At 39.2% G+C, this 14,270-nt stretch overlaps 1 protein-coding gene across 3 annotated transcripts in view; it reads left to right on the plus strand.

The window, feature by feature from the left end:
- ttc28 (tetratricopeptide repeat domain 28) overlaps window positions 1-14,270 on the plus strand; it is a 121,357-nt gene that overhangs the window by 31,664 nt on the left and 75,423 nt on the right. The gene's annotated exons all lie outside the window — the stretch shown is intronic.

Genomic DNA, 14,270 nt, shown 5'->3' on the forward strand with positions numbered 1-14,270 from the left:
GCTGACCCTCTGGCTCAGAGTGATGGCTTATTGTGCAGTGTTCAGACATCCTGAATTGTTTCACATTTTGTCCAATTACAGCCACAGCATTCAACGTATTTCATGGCAATTTTCCGTGACAGACCAACAAAAAGCTGCGTCTGATTCTGACGTGAACGGGAAATAAAACACGCGTTTTTACGTAGACAAGTGTAGTGTGTATTTGGATTCAAGCTGCAGTAATGGAAGCACTTTTTGTTGTCCTTTTGTTCACCTGTCTAGGTGTTTTGCACATATACTTTTATGTTTGCTCCTTTTTCTTTACAAAACAGCTCAAGATCAGGAAAACACCTGTGAACATCACTTTCAGGGGTTTCAGCCAGAAAACGTGCTAAGCCATGTTTTTGAGTTAAAAGATGCTTAAAGTTGACAGAAGATTTGAAAATAACACTTGATAGCTATGCGTGATTGGAAGACTGGAAAATTAATACCTAAACACAAACTATGAAGTCTTAAAAAATGCAATAATTAAATAAACAAAAATAAGTAAACAATGCTAAGCCTGGTGGGGGAGCAAGTAAAGCCTGGTGGCCCGCCAGGCTTATAATACACTGTGGGAAACTCCGACTTTATTAATCTTACCATATATTTATGAGTTTCAACATCACTTAATTATTTCCTTTTGGAATCAATAAAGTACTTTTGAATTTGAATTGAGTTGAATGGGCCATTCTAACACATGCATGTGATCTGATCTAAATGAACAGTGTTCAAACTGTGGTCTGGGGGCCATGTAAGGCCCCTGAACTGATTTTTTATTTTTTTTTTGCATTCCCTGAACACAATTGAAGAATAAATTAGGACAAAACTGTGACTTTTGAACCAAAATCTACTTACAAAACTGTTAGACGCAACACAATGTGATCATCTGTTCCAAGCTTCCTGGTTTCTTTCTACTGTCATGGTAACTAGGAGCACATCTACGCTTTGACTTTTACTGTAAAGTACACCCAAATCTGCTTTTAATTTCTGTATTAAAACTTGGCTAAATAAAGCAAGTGTTTTCAAATGAAAACTGACCTAGATCCTGTTTTATTGTTGAGAACAGAAGATATTTTTGCAGTCGAGCCCAGAATAATGAGTAATTTGAATGCCTTTTGTATAACAAGAGAAACATGCAAAAAACCATTTGATGTTTAGAATCTACAATATCGTTCCTACAAAAAACAATCTGCTTTGTTTTATTATACTAGTTTCTGTGTTATGTTGTTGAGTTGGTCTAAAAAAAATCACCACATTTTTAGGAATTTTAGATTTTGAAAACAGTATTTTATTTTATTTTTTTCTGCCCATGAGCAGCTTTGAGCTGACAATTGTGACCCATATGATAAAAGGTTTGGACACCCCTGACCTAAACCATTCAGTTGTAGCTCCTCCCTGTATGTTTATGATCTTTGACCTGCTAGAAGGTGAACTTTTCCATGGTACGAGATACTGTAGTTGTGTTCAGGTTTAATTTTGGTCTCATCTGAGCAGTGCACCTTTTCTCATATGTTTCATGCTGCACATGACCTTTGTGACTTGGATGTATGTGACTGTTTAAATTTGAAATATCCCCCCCCCCCCATCATCAGCAGACCAGAATATCAGCTTGTCAGTCTCCTGAACATTTTAACATTTTCTGGAGCTCCTTCATGAGGCTGTTTACATTGCATTTGGAACCAGATCAAATACTGAATTCATTATTTTGAAATGTATGTGCACATATGTGTTTCCCCACTGGGCGGGTTGTAATAGCTTGTCTTGTTAAATGTATAATTCATGACCTAATATCTGCAATATTAATGAGATATGGGACAGAACAGGCAGATTATTGAGCTGATCTACAGTCACCAGCGCTCCAGAAGATCAGGGCTCTCTTGAGACACAGTATGGGTTTAAAGGTTCAGGGTGTTTTTACACCTGATAGTCCAGTAGACTCGGTTCGATTGGGGACCAAAGATTCAACATTTGTTTGATTTTTATTTGCTGCGGTTCTCTGTCACACTACAGAGAAATGCACTGTAACAAAAAAAAACTGTGCGCTTTTTTTGTTACACTGTAACAAAAAAAGTGTTACACTGTAACAAAAAAACCAAACCCTTTGAGAAACCTGTTCCCTTCCTTGCCTGTGGAGGCGCTGCACCACTGAACCACTGAAGGAGACAACATGAAAACCTCTGAACTTCATTCTTTATGAAATGTAAACAAAAATGGAGCAACATCAGATTTTAGTGGTTGTAGGATTTCAGTTTTATTGTTGGCAAAAGACCACGAGCCATTTCTTCCTCTAGCATTAAACTCCCACTTTTGTTTTGTTTATATTTACCCAAGAGGCCCTGTGTTATAGTCCACTTCCTGTTTTCGGAGCGGTCTCTGGTCCGCCTGGCTGTGCATTTAAAACACACTAGAGGTCACTTCAACCAAACCGAGACCGAGGTTTGTAAGCGGACCAAGTAAATGTTTTGTGGCCCACATCAAAGTGTGATTGCGCATTCACACCTCCCCAAATGAACCAGACTCTGTAGACAAACTAAAGTTCGATTAAAGCAGACCAAACAGCTCTAGTGTGAATGCACCCATGGATAACAAAAAAACAACAAACAAAACAAAAATAGATTTGAAAAATTGTAAAATCCTAGAATTGCGCTGCTCATGGTGGCAGCATGTTGCAGTAGCTGTGACAATAGATTTGTTCTATTAGTAGACTCAAATTCATAGTTTTTTGGGTTGAGGCACTGGTAACTGTGGCAACATGGTGTTGTTTTTACAACTGAGAGTAGGGCAAAAGTAAAAAAAACACCTTAAATACAACCTCAAGTCCCAGATGAGTTGAAGAGCAGAGCAAGAAGAAGGAAATTCAAACCGTTTCTTCCATCGATCATAATGGGCAATGATCAATCCCATGTTATGAAAGATAGAGTACAGTAAACAATGTATTTTTCCATTGGACACAATACAAATGAACAGAAGTTACAGGTTTTAAATGTACCCACCGTTCCCATATCTTAGCATCATGTGGGATGTGCATCCACTTCATGTTATCCCTCTTGTAAGTATTTAGCTCAAATCACATTTGAGACCAAATGCAGCTCGTCTTTACGCTCCATGTAAGAGAAATCCCTCTGAGCACGCGGGAGGATGTGTTTCAGTACGCAGTTGGTTATATTTTAAAACCTCCTCCATCTACAGAGTGGGAAGTGTGAACTGGCAGGGGATTCAACGCCTATACAAATTTGTATTTGGCTCAAAGATCACAGGCAGCAGCGGTTTGCTCTGGAAAGGAGTGTGAGCTCTGGTCTTGAAGTGGTTGATCTGGCTGTGAAGACTGGAGGGATCCCAGCGCGGAGGGGGACTGGGGGCGAAAGTTGCCCTCTCCTCCGTTGAGAAGTGTTAACTGATAAGGCCAGACAGTTGGCTGTTGAGGCGCTGATGGCGGTGATGATGAGAGGAGACGAAGAAGCAGCAGAGATTTATCCAGTACTCGAGCTGATTGGAGGAATTTTGGGTGATTTATGATGATGTCCTGATGGATATTTTTAGGCCACCATCAGTGTTCCTGTCTTTGTTCTAAGAAGTGCTGGTAGGACTTAGTCTGCAGGTATACTTGAATAAATAAATCCCAGTAAACCCACTGAATTAGTACTTACACACTGCATTCTTCATTCCTTATTACATTCTTCATTTACTTGTGTGTTTTCCTGCCAGGTACTCCGGCTTCCTCAAATCCAAAAACATGATTCTTACTCTAAGTTATTCTTAAGGGTGTGTGCGTGTGGGGGTGCGCGTGTGTGGGTGGGTGTGTGTGTGTGTGTGGGTGTGTGTGTGTGCTCTTTTCTATGGCTGTTCAGTGTGTCCAGCTATCTTTCCATGTGATTGTCATGCAAATTTTAGGCAAACTTTTAAAATGTTGCAAAAACAAGCAAACGAAGAAAATGCGAATTTTGTGTTTCCATCCACTGGTTTTAGGGAATCAACCGGGCTACACAAAACATGATTCCGTTACATGTTGATGCTACGTGTGGCTGCAGCAAACAAGATGTACAGATTGCAAGCGAGCATGGACCACACGTCTCAGAAACATGGAGAGTCTTCACTTCTGAGCTGGAGTTTTGTGCCTCTGGTAAGGCACAAACCCACCAGTGCTACATCAGAACTTATTCTTCAAATAAGTTCTGCCGAATAACATGGGAGTGTGAGTTTTTGCATAGCCCACATTGCGTAAAATGTGGGTTACGAAAAGACCATCTTCCCTAAAGTGGAAGGAACTTACCTAGGAATTAGATTCTGATGTTCAGACCTTAACTCTGAGAACTCCTGGTTCATCAGCTTCTTGAAGTAGGACCCTATTTCAGATAAGATCATTTTATTCTTATAACTTACAATAAAAAGGACCAAACATATACATTTTGGAAAGCTAATTCAAATTGCACACGGTAATAATTGCCTTTGGTCGTACTTTGTCACTGTGAGGCAAAGGCTTTAGAGATATCTCAGTAGTTAAAGTGAGAGAGCTTTGAAACATAATCAGTGACCAAAAACCGGGTCTCTATAGATCTTGGGGTAATATTCTATTGAACTTGGGAGAAAAAGGGCTTTTAACCGAAGTTTACTTTGAAGAAGAGATGCATGACTGGGCCTGTGAAAACTCTAGGTGGTCCTGACATCTCACTCTGGTTTTCAGGGTGACGAAAGCACCAGAAAGAGACACTGTGAATGCGTCAAGATGTTGTGAATCTAAAGTCCTGTTCACAATCGTTTCAAGGCTAAGTATTTATCAAATGTTTGAATTTTTTAGTTTTAGAGCCCTAAAACAGAATGCAGATTAAAGTGTGGTATTCTTATGGTTTGGTTGCTGTGTATAAATTTGATTCAAACCGGATGTGGCCATGAAATCAATATGTTTCTGTTCAGAATTTTGATATATTGACCGTGGCTGCCTTACCATTACAAATGTCCGCTAATGTCAAGAAAGCACATCTTTGCAATTGAGGTGTTTTTATTAAATAAACACAATTCTAATAACACATGAATAAGTTTGTTTACATGATAAGTCATTAAAAATGCTACCAGATTCAAAATTGGTGTGTTTCCATTAAGCTAACTTATTTTCGATATGTCAAATTGTGCAATTTATACGGTCAGTAGAAGCACAGCTATCGATTCCTGCTGATTCGCTTGTTTGTTATTGTCTGCTTTGGTTAGAAAATTTCAAATAGTATTTAAAGAGAAAATCAGATCAGGAGTAAAGAGGAACTTTTTTTTTTTTAAATGTATTTTGCCAATCTCATGTACCATTTCAGATGGTGGCAATTATATCTTTACATTTTTTGCTATTTTACTCTCCAACAAGCAGCTGTGCATTTAGAACTGTCCTAATTAGAGCCTGATTTATGGATAGGTATTCCTGTTTGACCTATATGGTTTTATCTAATTATAGCATCAATAATAAAAACTTACAGCAAGCTGCTGTGACAGATGTCCTTAGTCTGTTGTGTCCCAATCCTGAAAGATAATGGGCTTAGCCCAACCCACAAATTATTGAGTTTTCATACAAATGTAGGTTATATTTTTAATAAATTTCATTTTGAATAAGCTTCTAAGGCAGTCCGAAGACGAACTCCAATATACATATTTGTGGACATAGAGGTATATTATGTGTTTGAACTATTGCAATAGGCAGTAATACATATTTTTAATGAGAGTCTGACGAATTGGTGAATTTCCTCTATTCACTGATGGCTGTAGTACCCAACTCCCATGAATACTTGAGTATTTGTACTTGTTTTCACATTCGAACCTTAAGAAGCGACCTCAACACACGAAGGGTCCAACGTTTGTAGTTTACAGTCAAAAGAAAACAAAGGAGGCCCAAACCTGGCAAACAAAATTGCCTCGTTGCAGTGAAGCCACTCTGTACCTGTAACCACAAAGTGTGCTTGGAGGCTTCCAAACCTAGCGACGCTTCACGAACCATCAAGCATGGTAGCAGCAGTGTCATGTTCTGGGAGACTTCTGCTGTTGTGGATTGTACAAAATGGATGGCATTAAGGAATGAGAGGATTAAGATCAAATTCTGAGGGTTCTCTCTTAAGCCAGCAGTTAGAGGGATAAAATGGGGACAGAAATTGTTGTTCCAACAATGGATGGATGATCCCAAACACACATTGAATCTGGGATTGGAAAACACAAAGCAGACTGGAGCTTGTCCTCAATCCTGTCGAAAATGTTGTGGATTATGCCAGGAACCAGGAAATTCAAATGACATTCACAATTTCTTGTAAGTAGAGGAATAAAATATTGAGCCAGAAACATTTTTCATGGATATAAAAAGCAACTACTGTATCTCCCTGCAACCAAAAGTTCATCTACTTTGATTCTCTCCTGTGCTATGATGAAACCTTCTAAGAACAGATTAACCTAAAGACAGCATCTGCACTGTTACTTTGACTATACCTACATATCCAGTGGTGGAAGAGGAAAAGCTCAGAGATGTAACAGCAGCAGACAACCGGGACCCGTTTAGGTTTTTGGTTTTTCTTTGCAGGGGCTGAAGAGCAGCAACCAAGGTTCTCTTAATCTTTTTTTTTTTTTCCACTGGAAAGGATGAGAAGTTGTGCTTTCTGCCTTTGTCTGTGGGGGATATGTGTTTACTCTGCAGGAGATCATGCAGCATGTTCTGTTCTGCCCTGCGTCGTTGGACTGGCAGAACTCGGGAGTGCAACGTGTTTACTTAAAAAGTGGCTAAGCTTCTTAAAGCTGCTCTCCTGTTTCTGATTTAAGACTTTGCCCTCCAACAGAACACTTTTTGTTTTGCACTCAGATGTATTGTTAAAATGTGTCCACCAAGAAAGCAGCACATGCTTTTAGAGTTTGGAGCTAAAGACGTCCTGCAGTCTGCTTGACGGAATCGTGTTCTGTGAAAACTGAAAGCTTTAGGCAAAAAACAGTTGATGTTTTTGATGTTTAACAACTTCACTTGAGTTAATTAAGCATAGTTTTTTTTTCTTTAGGTATCAAAAGGTCCTTTTTACAACTCTGAAACTAGCTCAATCTTCCAAATCTGACATATAAAGATAAAAGAGTTAATTATGTCATTCGTCAGCACAACTACCCCCCTAAAAGATTTTCGTCTTCTCTGTTCAGTGGGACGTCTTACAGATTACAGGGAAGGTGAAAGTTGGCGACTTGTTTTTAGGGCCAGAACTGTTTTACTGCATTCCTGCTGAAATACACAAATAATTTGGTTTTTGATGCTGAAGGACCACTTGCAAAGTATATTGAGGTTTTCTAAAAGTTACGTTTTCAAAAGCACAAACCCCTGCTTTTGCTGTTAAAGTCCTTTTGATGACAAACTGCAGTATTGTTAGTTAGTTTTGTGCATAGAAGCACACACCCTCGTCCAACTGTTCCTGTCTAAAGTTAGATCAGACGAAACATCTCCTGTTTTAGCTCAGTTATGATTACTAAAATATTTCCACTTGCTAAATGCCTGAATAATGAATTTATAAATGACATACGTTTTTTACTCAAATTCAGAAGTTTACCTTTGCTTTGTGCTAATGTTTGGTAGAATTGTCTTTTAAATTGAATGAATTGGTTCAGATGTATTGGGTATTCTTCCACAAGAATATTTAGCTAGCTTGGTAGCTACTTGGCTAACTAGACAACTAGCTAGCTACCTGGCTAGACAGATAGCCAGATAGCACACTAGCTATCTAGCTACTTTGCTATCTAGGCTAGCTTTTTAGATAGATAGATAGATAGATAGATAGATAGATAGATAGATAGATAGATAGATAGATAGATAGATAGATAGATAGATAGATAGATAGATAGATAGATAGATAGATAGATAGATAGATAGATAGATAGATAGATAGATAGATAGATAAGTTCAATTCCTTCTTCAGTCTTGACTAGACATTTATGCCCATTGTTGGAATTAAGAATTTGTTACTGCTTTTCATTCACTGACTATTTAATTTTATTTTAATCTGATCTATTGTTGACACAAAAAGTGTATAAATTGTTCAAAATTACAACAATCAATCTCTTCCAAACGACCACAGTACCCGTAATAAAAAGTAGAGATTAGTCCAACTTTATCTGCTACAGTGTTTGTCAGTGTGTAAGGTTTCTCCGAAAAAGATTTCTTCTAAAACCTTTTCCTTTCAGCATTAATGGAGCATTCCAGATAGTCGAGTCACCCCAAATATGCTCGTTACTGCAGCCCCATAACATCAGAGATAGCAGCTACTGAACTGTGTGCTGATTGCCTCGACGTGGCGAATAGGGCTTCAGTCATTTCCAAATAGAGTTTCCTAAACAGTCTGATTAGCTATGACAGAGTTTTACAGTTTCTTTCTCCTGTCGGTCGAAGTTAAAGGAGCTCAGGTCAAGCAAACAAAGCTGCAGTGTTCCTGGATCTTGTTACCGGTTGTTTTTCTTTTAACTCCACTTGCGGATACTGCGATGGACTTTGTTCCCTGACAATGGTTTCCAGAAGTGTTGCTGGACCCAAGCAGCGACTGCAGAGTGGATGTCTGGTTTTAATGCAGCACTGCCTGAAGCTCTGGAGATCACTAGCATTCATTAGTGATTTTCAGAGTAGGACCCTGAGCTGGTTCTGTGAGGCTTTAAATGCACATAGAACGGTAATTATTAATAATAATAATAATTAATAATAATAAAATGAATTGTTTTTGTAGTCAAATTACTTTTAAGTAGAAAAATTTGTTGTTTTTTTTATCCCTCCATTCATCCATGACAGGAGGTTCACTCCTCATTCACATTACACGTAACAAATTTAAAGGTATCTTTGCCCAGCCATCCCAGCAGTAGCAGTTTTTTGTTACAATATTCGAACATAACCGCCTACTGATCCATCCCCCCAGAAATTTGCAATGTTGCAATCACAACTATCAGCGCAACTATCGTTCGCAAATTTTCGCGTGAACTTTCAATTTTCCCTGGTATTCACAACTTTTCAGCAAATCAGACCAGTCACGTTAAAGACTTTAGTATTTAGAGGGACTTTACAGCTGTCCTTAAAACATGCACATCAAAACCCAAAAGCAAAATAACAATGCAACATCATGGAGGAACAGCAGAGTTTTCCCAAGAAAACTTGCTAAGCCTTGTGGGAGATCAGTCATCCACCGACTTACTGTGTTTTTGAGTTAAAAAAACCCTTTAAAGTTGACAAGGACCGTGAACACACCTAAGAAGTGGTAATGGAGTTCCAGTGAATAAACATAGTACTGACCATAATATGTTGTCATTTTGCTTCTAATCGTTTTATTTGACCCATTCTTGCTCTCATTATTACTGCTGTGTAAAAAACCACAGTAAACAACACTGGGTTACAAAAAACTATTTTTTGGAAGTTGTCTGTGTTTTTTCAACTGAATTAGGACTATTTTGCACCGCTGGATCTAAAAATGACCTCCATTTTTCTCAATCAGGTCAGGCTTTCATTCTAATTTGCTTTAGAGAAATCAGATCCTCTGACTAAATTGATGACATTTTTGTGACATCATAAGTTCATTTCTGTTGATATTTCTCATCCAAAAAAGGTTTTAGGAGAAAAAACTTTTTTTCTAACAGAGTGTATTAATTAAATATTACAAACTTGGATTTCTGCAAACTGAATAATAAACTCTTATAAGTACATGTGAATAGAAAGTTACGTCTTCATTGTGCTAAATTCTCCGTCTCTTTTCTGTCCTGGTGGAGTCTCTCCTCCTGCTCATCACTCACTGATCCCAGATTCTCCACATGTGAGAACAAGTCCTGCATTTTGATGCTCATGTTGCATCCATAGTTCAGAAAGTTGACCTGACGGAGCAAAACTAATGAGATTTTTTAAAATTCAGCTCATCAAAAGTACCCTAAAACAGTTGGAAAAACCCCAGGCAATTTTTTGGCTGTTGACAAACATTGTAAACAAACAACACTTAGCCTGGAGGGGGCGCTAATAAAGCCTGGTGGCCTGCCAGACTTATAACACACTGGGTGAAGCCCTGGACTGATTGTTTATGGATACCGTGGTATACCATAACACTTCCTATAACCAACCCTAGAACAATTGTTTTTCTCAGCATAGTTTGGGGGGAAAAACAGGCTTGAGGTTCAGTGGTGAGGAAAAGCAGATTTAAACGACTGTTGTGTCTCTTGCCTCTCCTTCCGACTTTGAATAGCGAACAAGAGAAAATGATTTTGCATGAAGGAACTCCCCAAGTGGTGACCAACGCTGCAGTGACCCCTCAGAGAGACGAGAAGACAGCACTCCTCCAGGAGCTTGTCATGTTTATAGAGCTGCACAGCTCCAATATCCTCAGGACGTGTTTTCCCCGTCTCCGTCCTCCTGATACACCTCTCAGCTTATTTCACGCCTGTCACCGTGTCTGCTTGCGGAGATACCGTCTCTTACCGAGTTCTAATGTGTCCCAGGGACGACGTTATTCCCTCTCTTTCTCCCCTCCGTTCATCTGCTCCTTCCATCTTCCTTTTTTACGACCCACCCTTGGAGATGGGGAGTGGGTATAAAACAGTTTTCCCTTCACATAACGAGAATATATACTTTACAAGAGGACGGTGCCTCGTTACCCTCCTCCCCTCTGCTGCCATCCTTGCTTTTTGTCTGTAAAGTTTGTCTGTAACCTTGTTTGAATGAGACAATGGCTACAGGCATTGTCCCCCCCCCCACCTCCCTACCGCCTCTCTGTAGATCCCTCACTTCAGGCCCACTGAACCAGAACAGATGTGCACAAACATCAGACCAGAACCACTTCATCTGCCTGTAATGACTCTTACGGGAAAAAAGGAAATGTGTCAAAAACCGGTTGTTTTTCCCCAGCATCAGCATCTTTGGTTAACATCAGTCATACGGTTAAGGCCAGAATAATTCATACTCTTGTCAGATTTCGGTCTGAAGAGATCCTTTAATTTTACTGACATGTTTATTCTGACTGAGATTGAGGGTGTTTTTACACACCTGATAGACTCTGTTCGATTGGGGACCAAAACTGCAACATTTGCTACATTTTCAGCTGGTGCGTTTCGCTTCACACTCCACTGAGGTGGTGCTGTATCAAGAACCACTCAAGGAAACGACACAAGAACCTGAGAAGACACTGAGTGCAACTTTCTTCTTCACAAAATGTAAACAAAAATGGAGCGGCGTCAGATTTTAGCGGTTGTAGGATTTCTCAGTTGTTGTTGGTATGAACCATTTCTCCTGCTAGCGCTGATCTCTCAGATTTGCTTTGGTTGTATTTACCCAGAATTCCTTGTGCTGTAGTCTGCTTCACGGTCTTGGAGCGGTCTCTGGTCCACTTAGCGTGCACATATGCATTTAAACCGCACCAGAGTTCACCTCAACCGAACCGAGACCGAGGTTTGCAGACGGACTAGAGTTCACATCAGAGTTTGATTGTGTGTTTGCACCTCCCCAAACAAACCGGACCTACTAAATGGACTAGAGTTTGATCAAAGCAGACTGAACAGGCCAGGTGTGAACAAGCATCCTAAAACTAATGCTTTGGAGCGATCTATGCAGAGTCCGGGTCTTGAGCATGACTGAGAATTTGTGGTGTAATCTTAAGAATAGGTTGATGGCAAGGAGGCAATCCAGTGACAGAATGCAACTCTTACATCTTCTGTACACTGTCTGAGCAAGCATTCCTGAGCTTTCATACGTGTGTGTGTGGGTGGGTGTTCCCTCCTGTGCTTTATGACCAGCAAACAGGATTTAGTTAGTTGGACAGAAAGTACATGATTTGAATGAGTTATTTATTGAAATGAGTTCTATAGTACATGGATGAAAAATGAGCCGTCATTATTTTGTCACTTGAGCTCTCCACGCTCTGCAGTAAATGTGATTTTCATAGTTTTGTTCACTAGAAAACCACTGCATAGGTGTTTTCTTTTGCACCAAGATCACTGTAAACCAGAGCGGAGATTGACTGTAATGACAACATTCAGTGGCCATTAAAGGCAAAGCCACACTGTTCCCGTGGAGAGGAGGTCGGGGTTGATGAATGGGTCAAGATGTTCGATTTTAATTCATGGGGCTTATGTGTGCTGCCGGGTACGAACTGATCCATGGTTTGCTAAGATATGACCGCTCTCTGTTTGTGACTTTGGTGTTAAAGTTGATCAAATTCCTTTTTCACTCAATTCATTCTTTGGACTTTTAGATTGAAGAAGTTTTGGACATACTATTATTACGAAGCCTATTGAACTGCGATCATTTAACTGCAATCAACTATTTTTCATGCTGGATGAAAATTAGCAAAGGCACTGCTGTTTTCAATGTATTGAATTGGTATTTGCTGAAAAAAATGACTTCACATTTACATTTGACAACCATTTTGTAAAATAACACAAAAGTATTTAAAGGGTCAAGGATAAACCTTTATGAAGCCCTTTGAAGTTGCAGGAACATTTTCTAGAAGCCATAGCAACTTGATTCAAAAAGCAGTGTCTGGAAAGGATTTTTAACCCCGAAAATGTATCAAATTAGGGAAAAATCTTTTTCTAAATGATCCCGAGACCTCAGAAACAAGCTATGATGTTTCTTGGCATTCTTGACATTCTGCTTCAGTCCTCCCTATTGAATTATCAAAAGTTCATGTTGTACGACAGGAAATGTGGTAACTCAGAACTACCCAAGTCTAGATTGGTTCATAGTGGTTACATAAATACTTCAAAATCAAAGAGTGGAAATATTTAGCTATAATTTTAAGATTTGAAATGAATTACAAACTTCCACTTTCAGCCATTGTAACATCGGCTAAAGACATTGACCAAACACAACCCCAATGGAAGTTGAATTATTAGAAGATTTGAAGTATCAAGGTACTGTGGTGTACTAACATTCTGTGTTTAAATGTTCACAAATACACACGTCTACTTTTGTTTAAATGTGTTTAATTCAAGCTGAGTGGAGGTCTTAATCCTCACTCAAGTTTCTTTTGCTGCCACCCAAGTTCGTTTTGGCAAAATTTATTTCAAATCTTTGTGGCTGCACATTATCCACGCCTCAGGAGTAATTTCACTCATGTTTTTTTACAGTGTTATAACTAGAAAATGATCTGAGGTTAAGTACTTTGTAGAGCTGAATGCGTCGTATTAAAACCAGACTTTGTGTTTGCAAAGAGTAACATCTTGTTGTCCAATCACCACAGACCCAACTTCTTCTACCCTGAACCTTACACATTAGTGAGAATACGACCCATTGGGGTTTAAATAAGTGTGAAACGTTCCTGAGAACAGGTGCAGGGAAGGAAGTTTCAGAGTAAAGTCGAGCACTGCTTTAGACTGGTGAAACACGTTTGAAATGGCTTTTTACCGCCAAATTATAATATCAAGAAATGTAGAGAAAAAAAAAGATAAAAAGAAAGTTGTGTCTACAAGAATTAACTCGGAGCCACCAGAAACTCATTACTCTGTATAGTTTCTGTTTAGAGGGAGGCTTCAAAAGAACAACGGGCCAAATGTTCAAAGACCAGGGTGAAGGTAGAAAAGTCAGACATACATTCACCCACCAAAACAGAGTCTGAAGTACACACTTAAAGACCTAGCCTAAAGCAACAATAATGATCCAGTAAAACTCAAACTGAAAACCAGAGAAAAACTGACTCCCCCTTTATGTTAAATGCAAATATCATATCTCTTAAAAAACACTTATATGTTTTAGACAGAAAATAAGTATGTGTGTTTTCCAGTGTTTAACATACGGCTGTAAAATTATCCAGACGGTTTTTAGATTGGTCAACATTGATTTAACTCATGTCTGAAAGTTGACTTTACTCATAGTTTTAAAGGGGCGGTATTATGTAACATCGACTTTTTTGAGCTTCGCGTCATGTTATAATGTCATTCTCATCAAAAACATACGTGGAGTGTTGCTTTAATTCTTTCATGCATGTTTGAGAAACCCTTTAATCTCCCATGATAACCATTCAGTTGTGCAAAACGCCTGGGTGGACCTAGCTCCGCCTTCAAGGACGAAACTCCTCCTCAGATCTGCAGTTTTTCCACTCAGCTCCTTCAGACTAGCCAGCAGCAATTAGCAGACACCTGATGGTACTGAGCGTCTGCTGAGCTCATTATAGGAGCTGCTTCTTTGTGAAATGGTGGTAAAAAAGTTGTTAAAGGGTTAGTAGAGGAGCCATGTTGTGATGACTTCCTGAAGGCGGAGTTTCAGAAAGAGCAGGAGTTTTTAAAGAGACAGAGGCCCAATT

This window comes from Xiphophorus hellerii, chromosome 8 (genome assembly GCF_003331165.1).
Source record: "Xiphophorus hellerii strain 12219 chromosome 8, Xiphophorus_hellerii-4.1, whole genome shotgun sequence".
NCBI classification, from domain to species: domain Eukaryota; kingdom Metazoa; phylum Chordata; class Actinopteri; order Cyprinodontiformes; family Poeciliidae; genus Xiphophorus; species Xiphophorus hellerii.